This window comes from Thalassophryne amazonica, chromosome 1, assembly GCF_902500255.1.
Source record: "Thalassophryne amazonica chromosome 1, fThaAma1.1, whole genome shotgun sequence".
In the NCBI taxonomy this organism is placed as follows: Eukaryota; Metazoa; Chordata; class Actinopteri; order Batrachoidiformes; family Batrachoididae; genus Thalassophryne; species Thalassophryne amazonica.
In genome coordinates, this window is record NC_047103.1 from 80,621,572 (window position 1) to 80,638,373 (window position 16,802).

The window sequence follows — 16,802 nt, forward strand, 5'->3', positions numbered from 1 at the left end:
ATGGCAAATTAGAACAGCACAGACTAATGCTGCATTTACACATAACGACAAGTCACGAATGCCACGAAGTATACATTCTTGGCTGCTGATCACTTTAAGAATGTCAGGAATGTGCCAAGAATGAAGCAAATATACACATTCATACGCGTCCTGCCTATGTGTAAATGCAGCATAACTCCCTTATATGAAACACATTGGTCAGTACAAGTGATTGAATAAAAAATAAACATACCTTGTACACTGAATCTTCAACACTCTTGTACAGCAAATACTTTGATGTAGGAACACTGTTTGGACAGTGTATATTCATCAAAGAAAGAAGATCATCCAAAGAACTATCAGAAAGACCATCCCACAAGACATAGGACACTATCAGCAGTAGACTCTGTGACTTGGTGATGGGTGCATCTGGATAAATTGGAAGATTTCCATCTTCAAGGCTGAATCCCTAAAAAAGGCAAAAAACAACAACAAAAAAAAAACACACAAAAAAAAACCAGTGAGCATCAGAAAGGTGTAACATTAGTCACGGGGCTGATATCAGAAAGAGCCTTCGATAAACATGTGGCTGCACCCATTAAACATGGACTGTTTCTAGTTGGTTGAGCCATAATTTTTTATTATATGAACATTAATTCTGACACTATTAGATAGGCGAGCAGTGACCACTCACTGGCTACGACTATGCATATATTGTCATCATGTATGAAGAACGGTCTCACAAATATATGTGCAAATAATAGAAATTTGCACATAAACAAGACTTATAAAGGACCACCCAGGAACATGCTCAGATAATAAGACAGGATTCTGATTTGCAAATTTGGAGAGGTCAAAAATATGAAAAGCTCAAGAATGGACGGACACTTATGAGGAAAGTCAACATATCAGTTTTGTAACAGAGCTAAAAACATGTTTTCATATCAATATATACGTACATACCGTATTTTCTCTATTAAAAGTGCATACGCTTATGTAAATGTCAGATGTGTTTCTATGGTCAAAATAAAATAAGTATAAATATTTTAAAAGTCTTGGATACAAAGAATGAAATTTTTGGCCCAAGGTGCACTTCTAATAGAGGAAATATGGTACATGTATGTTTGAAGTAAGAAAATATTTTAATTTGTTTTTCTTTTGTTAAGGTTAAGGTCGTGAAATGAGTAGACAATTCATACAGTTATAGTGCATAGAAAAACCAAACACCATGTTTGCTCTATTAGAAGGGCATGTGCTTATGTAAATGACAGAAGCAATTTTCTGGTCAAAATAAGTCATATGTTAACATTTCTATATGCAATAAATGCAATGTTTGGTTTAAGTGTGCTTCTATTTATTTCTATAATAGAGGAAATATGGTACATAAATTGGTCTCATCTCCTTCTTCCCCATCACTATGCTGAAAATCATCATCTTCATCATCTCCTCCAGAGTCAACTCCATTGTCATGCCAATCTTCATCATCCCCGATCCATTTCATTTTGTCCTGAGTCTCCACCCTCTTCTTGCCCCAAATCATCCTCGCCTTCCTTGTTGCCATCAATATGCCAAGTGTTATCATCTTCAACATTACGATCAGATCCATCATCACCATACCACATGTCTGCTGAATCTGCTTGGTCTACTTCATTGTGAACATCACTCTCGGTTCCATTGTCCACCAGATCATCCTGTTCTAAAACCACCCCACCATCTTGAGAACTACTATGTTGAAACACAGCTCCTTCATTGGTAAGTCAGTTTCAGGTTGTTCAACATCAGTGCCACAGTGGTTACAATCAATTCCTTCGTCAGTCTTTGGATGCTCCTAGGAAAAAAATAAAGGATACATGCACCTTTAGCAACATGAATTTCAAGTATGCAGAGAAGTGGCAATTAATATTTTTAATCTTGATTGATGTTTAAAAGCCAATATCATACTCTGATATCTATATCCTGATCATATGTAAAAACATTATGATCATATGTAAAAATATTATGCTTCTTCTACAAAAATCTGTTACCTTAGGAACGGATCACTAGCTCTTGGGAATTTTTTTCATATAAATCCAAATTCCTTTTTATGTTTTACACTGAATATTTTGCTATTATATTATTTGTTATATACAAAATGCAACTTTTATTCCCTTTTCCTCAGATACTGTATTTTCTCTTCGAAGCTCAGGTGATATCTACATGTTCATGGTAACAATAGGTCATATTTTTAACATTGGCATTGTACTGTCTGATGCAATCCCTACACAACAGTACTAGAAAATGCATTCCCCTAGATTACCCATGTAGAATATAATGTGAAACTAAAAGGGCGCTACAACTACTTATCTTAAACTTCAAAAACCGTATTTGCTCTATCAGAAGTGCACCTAAACCAAACACTGCATTTACTGTATACAGAAATGTTAATGTCTTATTTTTACCAAAAGTGTGTCATGTAAGTGCATGCACTTCTAATAGAGCATATACGGTGCTGATAAAATTGAAACAAAATACTGCAAGCCAAAGGCAGTCAGACTTCAAATTATTTTAAGTGCTTTATTGCGATAATTTTTTTTTTGAAGATTATTTCTCCATATTATGTTTTCTTTTGGACGGCACGGTGACTTAGTGGTTAGCACTGTTGCCTCACAGCGAGTAGGTCATGGGTTCAATTCCCGTGGCCTTTCTGTGTGGAGTTTGCATGTTCTCCCCGTGTTTGCGTGGGTTTCCTCCTGGTGCTCCGGTTTCCTCCCACATCCAAAGACATGCGGGTTAGGTGGATTGGAATCTTTAACAAAATTGTCCTTAGGTGTGCGTGTGGGTGTGTCTGTGTTTGTCTGTTTGTGGCCCTGCGACACACTGGCATCCTGTCCTGCGTGTACCCCACCTCACGCCCTATGACTGCTGGGATAAGCTCCAGCCCCCCGCGGACCCTTGATTCGACTAAGCGGTAGAAGATGGATGGATGTTTTCTTTTTTGTGAACCCTCATGATCAAATGGTCTGGCCCTTAATTTGATTAGAATGGTGTGCCTTTATGTTACATGTGTTTTTCTTCGTGAAAGAAATCTTAATATTTTCGCATGCCTCGCTCTGTTAGTCTCTTATTTTTTTTAATACGCCCCCCCCCCGCAATGCTACAATACTTTTGAAGTACCCCCCAACCCAATTGTTAGCGACCCAGTCTAAACAATAAACATAAGACAAAACGGATCTCTTTTGTACTTACGGGAGCAACCAACTGTGAAGAGTTGGGATCAATGGTTTCACCACCTACAGTTCTTCTTCTCTTTCGTCGATTGCATCTCGTTTGTCTTGGAAGAGAGATATCGGGATTAATCCCATGTTGTCTGTAACGTTGTAGAAGGCCGTCGGGTTGTTGTTGTTCTTCTTCTTCTTCTGCTTCTTCTTCTTCATCATCGTCTTTGTGTTTAAAGGCGCTTGGCAACCACCTTATACGGAGCATTACCACCAACTGGACTGCAGTGTTGGTCAAGAGGGGCTGTCTGGTTATGTCGCATGCGTACAACAGAACAGCGCCCGCAATGATTCAAAATAAATACATTTTTTAAAATAAATAAAATGTTGGGTATTTTCTCCTCCAAACATTTTTAAACCTTTAACAAGACAAACAGAGTCAAGAAACACCAGTGAGACAGAAAGTCAAATATTACGCGCGGAGTGCGGCCAGGCTGTACACCAAGGCTACACTAAAGTCTGGCCTGCTTTTCCGCTCTTTTTATTAAGAGACGCCCTCATCACATAAACAAGAAACTTGTCCTAAGGGTGGGGGTAATGACGCAAGACAAGTTTCTTCCCATAACATAAACGCATACGTCAAGTGCAGCTGTAAGGAAGAACACTTCAGGTCAGCACATCTCGTTCGTCTGTTGCAGGTATCAGCTGTTCTGCATCTGCCTGAAGTGTCCTGTCTTCCACACTCCTTCACACTAAACACCACATCACAATAGTCAAAACGTTCTCTTGCTCCCAGTCGTTAGAGGCTGCGAAAACAAAGTTATGTTATAACAATAAGTACATCCAGTCCTTCATTCCCAGCTCAGATTGACCCCAGAGTGCTAAAACAAAATTGAATTCTCAGGCTTGGTTAAGACAGGTGCAAAACAGCACAACACCGTTCTCATGAGAAAGAAGACAAAGCTAAAACAAGGTTGAATAACACATACATTCTCAGGGTGAAGTGCAAACAGCACAACACCGAAGGTACAAATGTTTAACAGTGATAACATATATATATATATATATATATAAAATCCTTAACATTTCCCACCTGTTTATCACCTGTTAAACATACAGTAGGCATCACCCAGCTTAGTTAGTTAGTTTATTAACTTAATCTATTCTGTCCACGTTTTTATTAATTGAACACCACCAACAGATGGAAGATTCGAATCCAGCTGCTATTTGATCAACCAGTTTATACTCGTCAGGCACTCCTCTGGGGACTCCTATTGCGTCAATATATGTTGGATTTCCTACTCCTTTCCAATCTCTTTTTACTCTATGTCTGGCTATGCCTTTCTGCCAATCCTCAGGAATAAGAGAGGCTGCATATGTCGTAACGTCTTCAGGGGTCATGGGTAACAATAATGATATTAATGCACAATAACCTGACACATTTCGTGGCAGTCTGTCAAAGATTCTGTTATCACCACACCACCACCATACATCACTCCTACCGACTGGTATAAATGAACTGTTTTTTCTGTATTATTCGACTACACCACTTGTCTTATTACTTTTTCAGCTAAAGCTTCATAGGCTAAGAGTGTGTTAACTCATCACGTCAACAGTTCAAGCTTGAACTGGAGTTGTGAGCTTTTCAATATCATCATAATTCTCAGTACAGTCATTACAGTTTTCTCCACTAAGGTCTGACTGTTTCAATGCTTGATATTTTGGCATAGTTTGTTGGAAGGCCAGATTACACTGTACAAATGTATTTGACACCATTTTGCCAACCATTGTTTTGATATAAGGGATCACACAACACATGCAAAGTCCAATCAGAATTAGGACTATAATAACTGGTGTCACCATTTTCAATAGTAACTGCCAACATGGTCCTGAAGTCAACCAGGACCAGGGATTCCACCGGTTCACGGCTAGGGTGTCTTTATGCATTGCATCACGAAGTTTATTCAGCTCTTCCAATGCGTCCTGCATATCCACTGAATGAATGGAGTCTGGGATGAAAGTACAGCATGTTGTGTTCAGCAGAACACAAACTCCTCCCTGTGAACCAGTAAGCAAGTCTAAAACCATGCGATTTTGCATCACCATGGTACGTAAAGCATCTATTTCAGTGTTTTGAGCTGCTACTATTTTTTTTAGTTACATTCATGAACAGACCCAATCGATAATTCAGAGTTTCAATCATTAATGAATTTTTTCCCACTCCTATCCAGGGGAACAATGAATGTGCTATTTTATCTCCTACAGACCACAATTTTTTGGTCCTTTAGTACATCCGAGCCCCACATGTGATCATGTGGTAACACATCTGGGTATATCAATCTCCTCCGTCTGGTGCTGCCATTCTTCTCTGTGGAGGTCCTACCACATATGTATGGTCAGTCACCTGGGTAGGTGCACACACACCACCCCAATTTGGTGGGAGACTCATGTACAGTCTGGAACCATAAAGCCAATAGATGTCATCATACACCGGAGTACCATTATAGGTGGTAGCAAAAACTTACTAACATAAGCACATAATTCATCCGTTCCCCATGGACAGGAGCCTGTATAATTACATCCCCGTCCAATGTGATGAAGATAAGTACCATCCACATATTATGTTTTGGTTAGGCTTAAATTATTTGATAAAACATACGTTTGGGTACACAGACGTTTCTTAATTTTACCTACATTTTATTCCCTGTCCCGTAAAAGCAAATTGGGAATGGCCGTTGTGATGACAATTTAACGTGATGATATTTTTGCATTTCCCTTCAGTCTAGTCAATGGAGCAGCACTTGGGCACGCTTGTACGTCCTCTGTTGAAATCCCTATCATATAAGTGGTTGCACTGAGGCAAGTGGTGTTACATCTTATCAGATTTGCTGAGAACTGCTGCCCCCGAAATACAGTTTGATTATGCATCCGTATGATAAGACATTCTGTCACCCTAGCAGGGTACGGTTTAGCCGCCAGAGCTGGGTGTGTTGAGGATATAGGTATCTGTGAACAAACATAACAATTAGTAACGTAATTCCATTCCACCAGGCCAGGAATCCGAGGAGCACGAAACACACTAAGATCACAACGCAACCGGCTGCCCTACCAACAGTCCGGCAGCGGCGGCGCTGAGCACGCCGCTCCGGGGTCTGCTGTAGTTCAGTCATGATTGCTAGGATACAGTGTTGTTAACCACCTCACCTAATAGTGCAAGGATCTCCCTGCTTCACTGGCATTGAGACAATCTATTGCTAATTAAATAGACTCCCTTTGTAGCCAGACTTCCCCTTCCACTGTGGAGGCCGCCAACACACGCTGTATCTTACAGTGATGTATCCACGTTGATCTCTCCGCTATCTTTACTGCAGTTGGTGTTGTTAACAGCACTTGGTATAGACCTTCCCAACGAGGACTGGACTCTGATGAACACCCAGTCTCCTGGCTAGACTACTGGAAGGCCGTCCTGTGGAAGATCAAAATTATTCGGCAGTAAATGTGTTTAAGTTATCTCTTTCTGTGTTAATGTCTTTTTCATAAAATTTGCTAATGTTTGTTCCTCATCTGCTGTTTTAGTATCCATGTCAAAATTGGTAGACGATATGGTCGTCCATAAAGTATCTCAAATGGTGTTAACCCTGATGGTGTTGGTGTTATTCTCATATACAATTTTACTAGGTCCAACATTCAATCCAGGTTTGTTTTGTCTCTTCTATACATTTCCTTAATCTTATTTTTATTGCGCCCTTTTATGTGCCCTTTGTCCTTTCCACTAATCCGGCACTGTGTGGTTGATAAGCACAATGATTTTTGAGATTGACCTGTAGCGCTTCTCCTACGTATTGCACTATTGTATTAACAAAATGCGCTCCATTATCTGAATAGACTGTTTCTGGTATTCCAAATCATGGAATGATGTCTTTGCACAATGCCTTAGCCACTGTAAGTGCACCCGCATGTTTTGTAGGGAACAATTCTACCCATTTTGAGAAGGCATCAATTATGACTAAACAAAATTCCTTCCCTTCATGTTTACTCAGCTGTATATAATCCATATGAACCACTTGAAAGGGATATTGTGGTGTTGGAAATTTACCTCTTTGGGGTCTCAAATTGCCTTGTGAGTTGTGTTTTGCACATGTCATGCATGCTCTACAATGCTGTTTTGCATATGCATCGAACCCATAAAGACAAAAAATAGATTGCAATTGCGATATCATACCCCCCGATGAGACATGCGTCACGCCATGGCTCATAATAGCTGCCCATTTAAACATATTTTTTTTTGGCAATATGGGTTTCTTTTGTGGTCATATCCGGAGGGGTGTCATATAGGAGAAAAATAGAAAGAGCTGTTGCCGCCTTTGCGGTTTTGTCAGCAACGTCATTTCCTTTTGAAACACTGTCAGAGCCTTTGGTGTGAGCCGCACATTTGCATATAGCAATTTGGTTAGGCAATTTCACAGCGTACTGAAAGCGTACTGGCTGTCTGTATAAATTGATACAGCCGTACCTTTAAACAGATAGCAAGCTGCAGTTAAAGCAACTAATTCAGCTGCTTGTGCTGAAAATGACGATGGCAATGAAGCAGAATCCAATACTTCTGAATTTGTGACAACAGCATATCCAGATTGTGTTTGTCCATAAGCTTTGTCAGTGGAAGAACCATCCACATACACAATTGTACTGTTTGGGATGGGTGTGTCCTGGAGGTCTGGACGTGTTTTCGTACAGACCGTAGCTACATCAAGACAATTGTGCGGCTCACCATCCTCAGGTAAGGGTATCAATGTGGATGGATTCAATGTTGTACATCGCTCTACCGTAAGATGTGGTTGTGATAATAGCAAGGACATACACGAAAGATGTCTTGCTGGGGACAAAAGGCTCATTTTTGTCTGCAACAGAAGTGCAGAAACTGCATGTGGAACTTCCAGTGTCAACTGATGGAATAGAACAACATTACTGCTACTTTGAACAGCCATAAAGGCTGCAACAACAGCCTGTACACATGGTGGTAGAGCACTTGCCACTGCATCCAATTTAGATGAGTAGTAGGCAACTGGCCTCAATTTTGAGCCATACACTTGAACCAAAACACTAGTCATGAACTTATTCTTACAATCAACTGTTTGAATGAATGGTTTACTATAATCTGGTAGTGCCAAAACTGTGGATGACACTGTTTGTTTTACTTTTACAAAAGCTTCCTCAGCATCTTTGTTCCATTCCAACACGGTTGACATTGAAATATCATCCTTGTACATCAAATCAGAAAGTGGACTAGTCAATTCTGCATAGCAGGGAATCCATGCCCTGCAGTAATTAGTCAGTCCAAGAAATGACATCATCTGCTTTTTGGTTTGTGGTTTTGGAGCGTGCAAAATTGCTTCCTTCCTGTCAGACAGGATAGTACGCCCTGTGGCTGATAATTCATGTCCTAAATATTTTACTTTATCCCTACACAACTGAACTTTGTTTTTACTCACTTTGTGGCCATTATCAAATAAGAAACATAATAATGCTACTGTGTCAGTTATGCAGTTTTCTCGTGTGTCAGAGGCAATCAGAATGTCATCAACATACACTAATAGTTGGCTATCTGCCGGTGGAACGAAATTGGCTAAACATGCTGACATGACTTGAGAATAAATAGTTGGACTGTCTGCGTAACCCTGCGGTAATCTGGTAAATGTATATCGTTGTCCTTTAAAGGTAAAAGCAAACCAGAATTGACTATCTGGGTGTACTGGTACAGAAAAAAAAAAAAAAAAATGCATTACTGATATCTATTACAGAAAAACAACTAGAATTTAATCTCAATGAGCTTAACAGTGTGTGCGGATCTGGTACACATGGTGCTCTTTTAATCACAGCAGCATTTACTGCCTGCAGATCTTGAATCTATCTCCATCCCACTGAGGGCGGAGCCTTTTTTACAGGAAATATGGGTGTGTTACATGGTGAATCTGGACATGGCACTATTACTCCTGCTGTTAATAAATTCTCTATTACCGGCCTGATTCCTTCAATTGCATCAGGTTTCAATGGATACTGTCTTACACATGGTCTGTATTCTGTTTTTGGTCTTATAACTACAGGTTGTGCATTTTTTATCAGTCCTACGTCTGAAGGACCTGTTGTCCACAATCCTGATGGTACAGAAGAGAGAAGATCATCCTCTTCAGGACTCAACTGAAACACTCAGGATTGTGAAGTGGACACATTAATGTGTGTTCCAGCTGTCAGCACCAATGAGACATTAACTGGCACTTTATACAATTTAGTTGATGGACTGAACTCCGTTCGTGGTCCAACTCTGCTCCAATCAGTGGCTGACAAAGCTGTTATGACTGTCAGTCCCAATTCTTGCCATTCTGTCAAATATGGTTTACAAAGTGACACATGTAATGGCATACCTGTGAATCTCAATTTTAAAACATCTTCAGTGGCACCTGTTACTGTTATGACAGCTGTTGAGTTGCCATCATGAATCAAATCGGTCATTGTCAGCTTCACAGGTGAAACATTTTTCAATTTGTTTTCATACACTGGTGTTCCTGGCAATATGCCACTATGGACTCTAAATACACTCTCAAATCTGCATCTAAACTCTATCCATGGCTCTCCTTCTTTCTGAGTTGTCCTGGTAATTTCAGTATAATTTATCTTTGGTCCTAACACACCTTTTGCACGTGTAATCGTAGCTTCCACTCTTGTTTTCAAGACTAGATCATCATGTGTCAGTGGTACGCCTTGTTGATCTGCAGGATTCCAGTCTCCACGTACCTGACTCCATTTAGGGCCACATGCTTTCATCCACACCTGTTGGACTTCAGGTCCATTAAGGTGGTAAGATGTTCTAATGTTTTCTATATCCTGCATAAATCCCTCAATGTCGACATGTGGCGATGGTATCATGTCGACTGCTGCTTTGATATCATCAGCATTCCATGTCCGATATACGAGCATGGTTGATCGATGTCCTGCTGTTCCTGCACGAGGATTTGGTACTTCTATCATAGGATAGGCACCTCCCTGGTCACTGTGTTCCACCATGGGAGGGGCTGTGGGCACTTTCGCTTGACTGCGTGTTTGTGGTTTTTCTGGTTTTTCACTTTTTACCTTAGGTTTTACTGCTAAATCATACTGTGGTGGCGGTACATCGTCATCCTCTGGTAGAGAGGGATATAAAGGTGTTGTTGTCACCGACGATCCAGCCGGCGGTGATTGTTGAGGCTGTTCTGGTTCTCTGTGCTGAATTATCACATCTTCTTCTGCCTTACCTACAGCTTTCTTTTTCCTTGCTTTCTCTAATCGTCGCTTCTCTGCTCCCTTCTGTCTGTTCTCTGCTTCCTCCTCCCAAAATGCCACTAAATCTGCCCCTACTTTCTGCATCTTTTTCTCATCACCTTTATGTTGCTGTTCTAACTCCTTCTTCAGCTTCTGTATACTGATCAGGTTCAGTCGTCCGTCAAAGTCATGTTTATTAATCCAGGTCTCCAATTTTTTGTTGGTCTTGGATTTTTTTTGCTTCCATAAATTTCCAGTCGTCAGTTGATAAATTTTCCTTATTTATAGACGTCTTACCCCCCATTTTTATTATCCCTTGTTATAATTTGGACTTCAGACGGGGGCACACCTAGGGTGTTCTAAATCTGAAGTTTTCACACTTTCTTTGGACGTGACAATTAATTTGCCGTCGTGTGGTTGATTCCTTTCACCTCCCCGTAGGAAGCGGAATCACTTGCCTCTGCTTCCACACGCACGGTTGTCACTAACGTTGTCCAAAGTATTACACACACACAGTTTTCACACAGTTATTTACACTTGCGCAAAACACTATTTACACATAGAAACACTCATAATCGTACGCGTATTCTTATGTCAGGGGAGCTCACCCTCCTGTGAAATTTAACTAATGTCCTGCATTAGGGGACTCCGCCGTCCCTGCCAAATTTAACTACTTTTTACAGTGCACGTATTTCTACCCGGGATTTCCTTTACGTATTAAAACAGAGGAGTCCGTATCCTCCTTCCGGAATTTAACTACTTGCGTCCCTCGCAACCGTAGAGGAGTCCGCCCTCCTTACAGAGTTTAACTGCTTTGCATTAACAGACGATTCTGTATCATCGCTTACGGAGTTTAACTGTTTTATGTGATCACTTTTATCCCCTACCGGTACGCGTATATAAACAGAGGAGTCCGCACCCTCCTTACAGAGTTTAACTGCTTTGCATTAACAGACGATTCTGTATCATCGCTTGCGGAATTTAACTGTTTATGTGATCTGATCACCACTCACTCAGTACTATTTACAAAGAAATTCTACTCACTGACTCGACTTCCTGTCTGTCTTCTTCGGGAAAATCTCGTCAACCAGACGATGCCAACGGTGGTCGACAATTGCAGACACGATCAATCGATCGGACCTTGGCCAAGGATTTACGTCTGGACTTGACGACCTCCGCTGGACACCTCCGGTGTTGTTGAGATCCCGGACGAGCCCCCAGTCAATGTTGGGTATTTTCTCCTCCAAACATTTTTAAACCTTTAACAAGACAAACAGAGTCAAGAAACACCAGTGAGACAGAAAGTCAAATATTACGCGCGGAGTGCGGCCAGGCTGTACACCAAGGCTACACTAAAGTCTGGCCTGCTTTTCCGCTCTTTTTATTAAGAGACGCCCTCATCACATAAACAAGAAACTTGTCCTAAGGGTGGGGGTAATGACGCAAGACAAGTTTCTTCCCATAACATAAACGCATACGTCAAGTGCAGCTGTAAGGAAGAACACTTCAGGTCAGCACATCTCGTTCGTCTGTTGCAGGTATCAGCTGTTCTGCATCTGCCTGAAGTGTCCTGTCTTCCACACTCCTTCACACTAAACACCACATCACAATAGTCAAAACGTTCTCTTGCTCCCAGTCGTTAGAGGCTGCGAAAACAAAGTTATGTTATAACAATAAGTACATCCAGTCCTTCATTCCCAGCTCAGATTGACCCCAGAGTGCTAAAACAAAATTGAATTCTCAGGCTTGGTTAAGACAGGTGCAAAACAGCACAACACCGTTCTCATGAGAAAGAAGACAAAGCTAAAACAAGGTTGAATAACACATACATTCTCAGGGTGAAGTGCAAACAGCACAACACCGAAGGTACAAATGTTTAACAGTGATAACATATATATATATATATATATATATAAAATCCTTAACATAAAACTAAAATTTAAAATAGAATTAACCTTTCAGTTTTCTTTATAAAACATCTAAATGTGAACAAATAAACACGTGTAAGTCATGAATCTGTCTCCGGGTCATAGGTCGTTATATCCCATGATGCCACGCGCCCATAGGATTGCGCTATTTCAAAATGAGGCTGTTTTTGGAAAAGGACTACGTTATTTTCGTCTGTTCCTTTTATTTCACATTTACGCTTGTATTATGATGAAATACGGCCTTTTTGAATTCTTTGAGGAAGATGCTGTTGAAGTAGGTGAAGTGGATTGTTGGCCATGAAGAGATTGCAGAGTCTTCGATTGGAAGTAAAACAGAGGTATGTATTATGTTACGTTGTTAAAAAGTTTTTAAACAGCGATCGCCTCGAACATCACACAAGAAGTGAGAATGGAGTTCCGAGTGCATGCGTGACCTCATGAGTAGGAAAAACTCAGGTCGGGATAAAAGCGACATGCCGCACCGCTGCCGTTCAACTCCGCAAAGTGGTTCGGTTCCTCCGCCCCCCCCAGCCGAGCACCGACGCTGCTCTTTCACCGTGTTTCCGCAACGACACCGAGCAGCCGGGCATGGCTTCAGGAACGAGAATGTATGTGTGTGTGTGTGTGTGTGTGTGTTCAAGTTCAACACATTGCTTATTAAGTATGCAAACTGGTCTGAAAAAAAATAATTTTTGACATTTTCAACTCAGTATGTTACAGTTAGGTTTTCACAGAAGTATATATTTAGATTCTAAACATGCAAAATAATAAATGTGGTGAAAATAATTCAATTTCAGATCCTAATACCTTAAAGAATTAACATTCATGTACCTTCTATTTCAGATGATCTTCCAAGCTTGCGCCACACTGCAAATAAGTATGCAAAGAACACAAATGTATGTTTGCAGTCACCAAACCAGAAAAGGGTGAGAGTGAAAAACTCAAGGTTTGACTCGTCCTCAGAAGATGACCCTCCACTATTGCAGGTATCGTTTTCTATATTTGCTTCTTGAATCATCAACGTGACATCATTATGTGACACAAAACTGTTGTGGGCTGGGGTGTTTGGCTGGCTTGGTTTTTGTTTTCTGTTTCTCCCACCAGGTGGTATGCATTCAGGACTGAGTGGCTGAGCATTAGGACCTCACCCTGAACACCTGAGGCTTGTTTTCACGTGCAGGTCATCAGGACTCACAGCTGTGGTGTATTCTGTCTTGATTGCTGCACTTAAACCTTGAATGCACAGTGTGTGATTGCCAGAGACTCGACCTTGTGAGCAGACGTGTGAGATCGACGTCAGGAGAACAATCTCACCATTACGGATGCAGAGACCGCTCCAGGTTTGACGCCACAGTCTGTGAAGGAGGATTGGGTGAGGTCTCACGCTCTTCAGCACACTTCCTGAGGTAATTTGGTTTTGGTGACTTTTATGAAGTAATGACAGTAGATTTGGTGTCCCTCACACCTTGTTGTATCGAGCTGTCGAGTTATGCTAATTGTCTAATCAGCTTCTGCTGCAGTGGAGATTTGAACTGAGTTGTTCTGTGCCTGCAGGGTGAGAAGCTGATATATATTTAAGCCAGGAAGTGTTTGCTGATTGTGTGCACCTTTGAGCTGTGTCTGTCTGGGTGGAGAGTGTTGGACTCACCTCATGTTTTCTTTCTTCACAGACTCGGTTTGTCGCGGCCACCTGGGGGGTGTCGGCGGGGTCCCTGGGTCCGAACTGCTGTGGCTCCGGACCGTTTGCGCTGATGAGAGCGCACCGTGTTTTCACCTCACCAGACCGTTTATCACTGCACTTATTATGATTATTAAATTCTGTTATCTTTTGAACCGTGCTCTGCTTATTTTATGCTGGGTCCTGTCAAACGCTGGGTCGGTGCTCCGACCGCATCCGACACATAACACAAAACAAACAATACTTGTGCCTATTTGAGGCAATTTATCAACATGGCATTTAAATTTACATGCTTTCATGTCCTGCAAATTTCACCATTATCTCGATTGGGAAACTGAAAATAAGGTCACAGCATTTGTGTAGTTTTTGTCAAATAAATACTTCTTCTGGAATTTGATGGTGATTTTGACAGCGTATGCCCTCCAGTAACATTGCTCTCTTAATGGCAGTTTAGGGATTGTTTTCTTGCTTTCTAGACGGCCCGCTCCACTGCCAACCCACGCTGACCAACCTGCTCCACTTTCTAGGACGACCCGCTCCACTGTCTTAAGACGACCCGCTCTACTTCTCAGTTGAAAGAATCACTTATTTAATGATAGAAATGTAGAAGGAATAACACTTACTGACATGACTGAGTGAACATGACATTGTGCGCTGCAGATGACGTTTGTATATAATTCGTTAACCACGTTTGTGTATATATAAGAAAACAGCGAATTTTGCTAGGGGGATGAAATTAAGTTATCTGATGAATAAGAATGAAAAACAAGTGAATGGTATCTGGTAAATAAGAATAAATATCTAGGATGACCCGCTCCGCTTTGTGAGTGGAGCGGGTCGTCCAGCGCGGGTCGGCAGTGGAGCGGGTCGTCCAGAAAACCGGAGCGAGTCGGCCAGCGTGGGTCGGCAGTGGAGCGGGTCGTCCAGAAAACCGGAGCGAGTCGGCCAGCGCGGGTCGGCAGTGGAGCGGGTCAACCAGACACCGTTTTCTTCATGAATGCACTATGATAGTGTCTGTGTATGTCCTTGTCACATGTGTATTTCATTTTGTTAATGCTGCATGTATGACTCAGAATATAATTTTGTCTCTGTAGATTAAGAAGAAAAAGAAAGTGGTTTCAAAGAACAATGATGAAGAAGAGCTGGCAAGAGCTATATAAAAGGAAATGAAAGAGAAGGTATGTAAAAAGTAACATTATGATTGTTTCCAAGAAATGGTATAATAGTATATAGAGATAAAGTACATTTACTGCCGTGCTTTACATACACATCATATTAAACTGTTCTTTATACCACACATGTACAGACCCCTGTGGCTTCACAAGAAGAAGCATGTATTTTGAGTCCTGAGGTAAGCTACATCTACAATTCTTATTATTCTTTGCTTGCTTTATTTATCATCGCAACTCTTTTTTCTTTTTTTTTTCTTTCAGTAGGGTTAAATTCATCATGATTATTATTCTGTTACAGAGTGAAGATGATGATGAAGTAATGGACAAGAGCATGCAGATTGCATTGGTGAGCACCCCATTGCCCTTTTTAACTCATAAAACACCCAGTGGCAATAGTGGCAATCATTTTGACTTTGTATAATTATTGAACAATCTGCATTTATTTACAGCTGGACTTAACTCCCTTGTTGCATTTATGTGTGCCAATGATGAAAAAAAATTGACAATAATTGTACATTGTGTCAAATTTAAAGTGGCACCTCCACATATACTGGAATTCAGTTTTTTCTTTAGCATAAGGATAAATGTGTGCACACATACAAGTATATTTGCTTTCTTGGGGGGGGGGGGGGGGGGGTCAGTTGTGAACAAAAATCATGTTCTGTGCAAAAAGCCAAATTATTTACTTGGTGCAATTTACTGGTAACACGTACCAGATTTAAAAAAAAACAAAACAAAACAGTCACTGCCATTGAGTTATCTTTCATTTTGGTCAGTTAATAAGAGAGGAAAAAAAAAAGACAAAATAATAATGGAATATTCAAAATTAAACCAGGCAATAATATTTTTTCTTCCATTTGTGCACATCAAGCCTCCATGGTGAAAAAAGTATGTTTTTCTTATTATGCTTTGTATACTGTTTGTTGTAGGAAACTTTTTACTGTTGTACATCATCTCAAGCTTTATTTTGTGCCTAACCTAGTGTCTTTTAATTTCAGGTAACTTTGTGGCCAGGGGTGGCCATAACAGTTTGGCAAAAGAGGTTACTAAATGCAAAAAAAAAAAAAAAAAACCCAAATGTTAAAGAATACACAAACACCCTGCTGTGGATGATTCTCACACCAGTGCTGTGGATGATTCTCACACCAGAAGTGCTACAATCATCTTCCCTCACTGGAAAGAAAAGCAATGCTTTTAAAGATGTGATAGCAAAAAAGAAGCTGCCTGGTGTAGAGTTCATAATTGGTAAGTTAACTGGCATAACAATAACATTATTAATGCAATGCCTTACATATATTTGCTCTATTAGAGGCACACCTAGACCAAAAATTTAATTCTTTCGATACAGAAATATTAAAATATTGCTCATTTTGACCATAAAAACACCCGTTATTTACGTAAGTCCATGCGCTTCTAATAGAGGAAATATGGTAATGTTTTTCCCCAGCTTTCGGAACTGCTGGTATAATTTTTAACTAATATTTCTTGGAAAATTATTTTTGAATAACTGTTTTAATTGCTGTTAAACCCTATGCTGGTTGGTTTTGCTTTTATCTGT

The 16,802-nt window shown here is 40.6% G+C and overlaps 1 long non-coding RNA gene across 1 annotated transcript; it reads left to right on the forward strand.

Moving 5' to 3' along the window:
- Nucleotides 1-14,988: 14,988 nt before the first annotated feature.
- On the forward strand, nucleotides 14,989-16,290 carry LOC117519818. Its single transcript, XR_004563439.1, has 4 exons — nucleotides 14,989-15,250; nucleotides 15,379-15,423; nucleotides 15,543-15,590; nucleotides 16,243-16,290. It is a non-coding gene; the product is annotated as an uncharacterized LOC117519818 (long non-coding RNA).
- The last annotated feature ends 512 nt before the right edge of the window (nucleotides 16,291-16,802 follow it).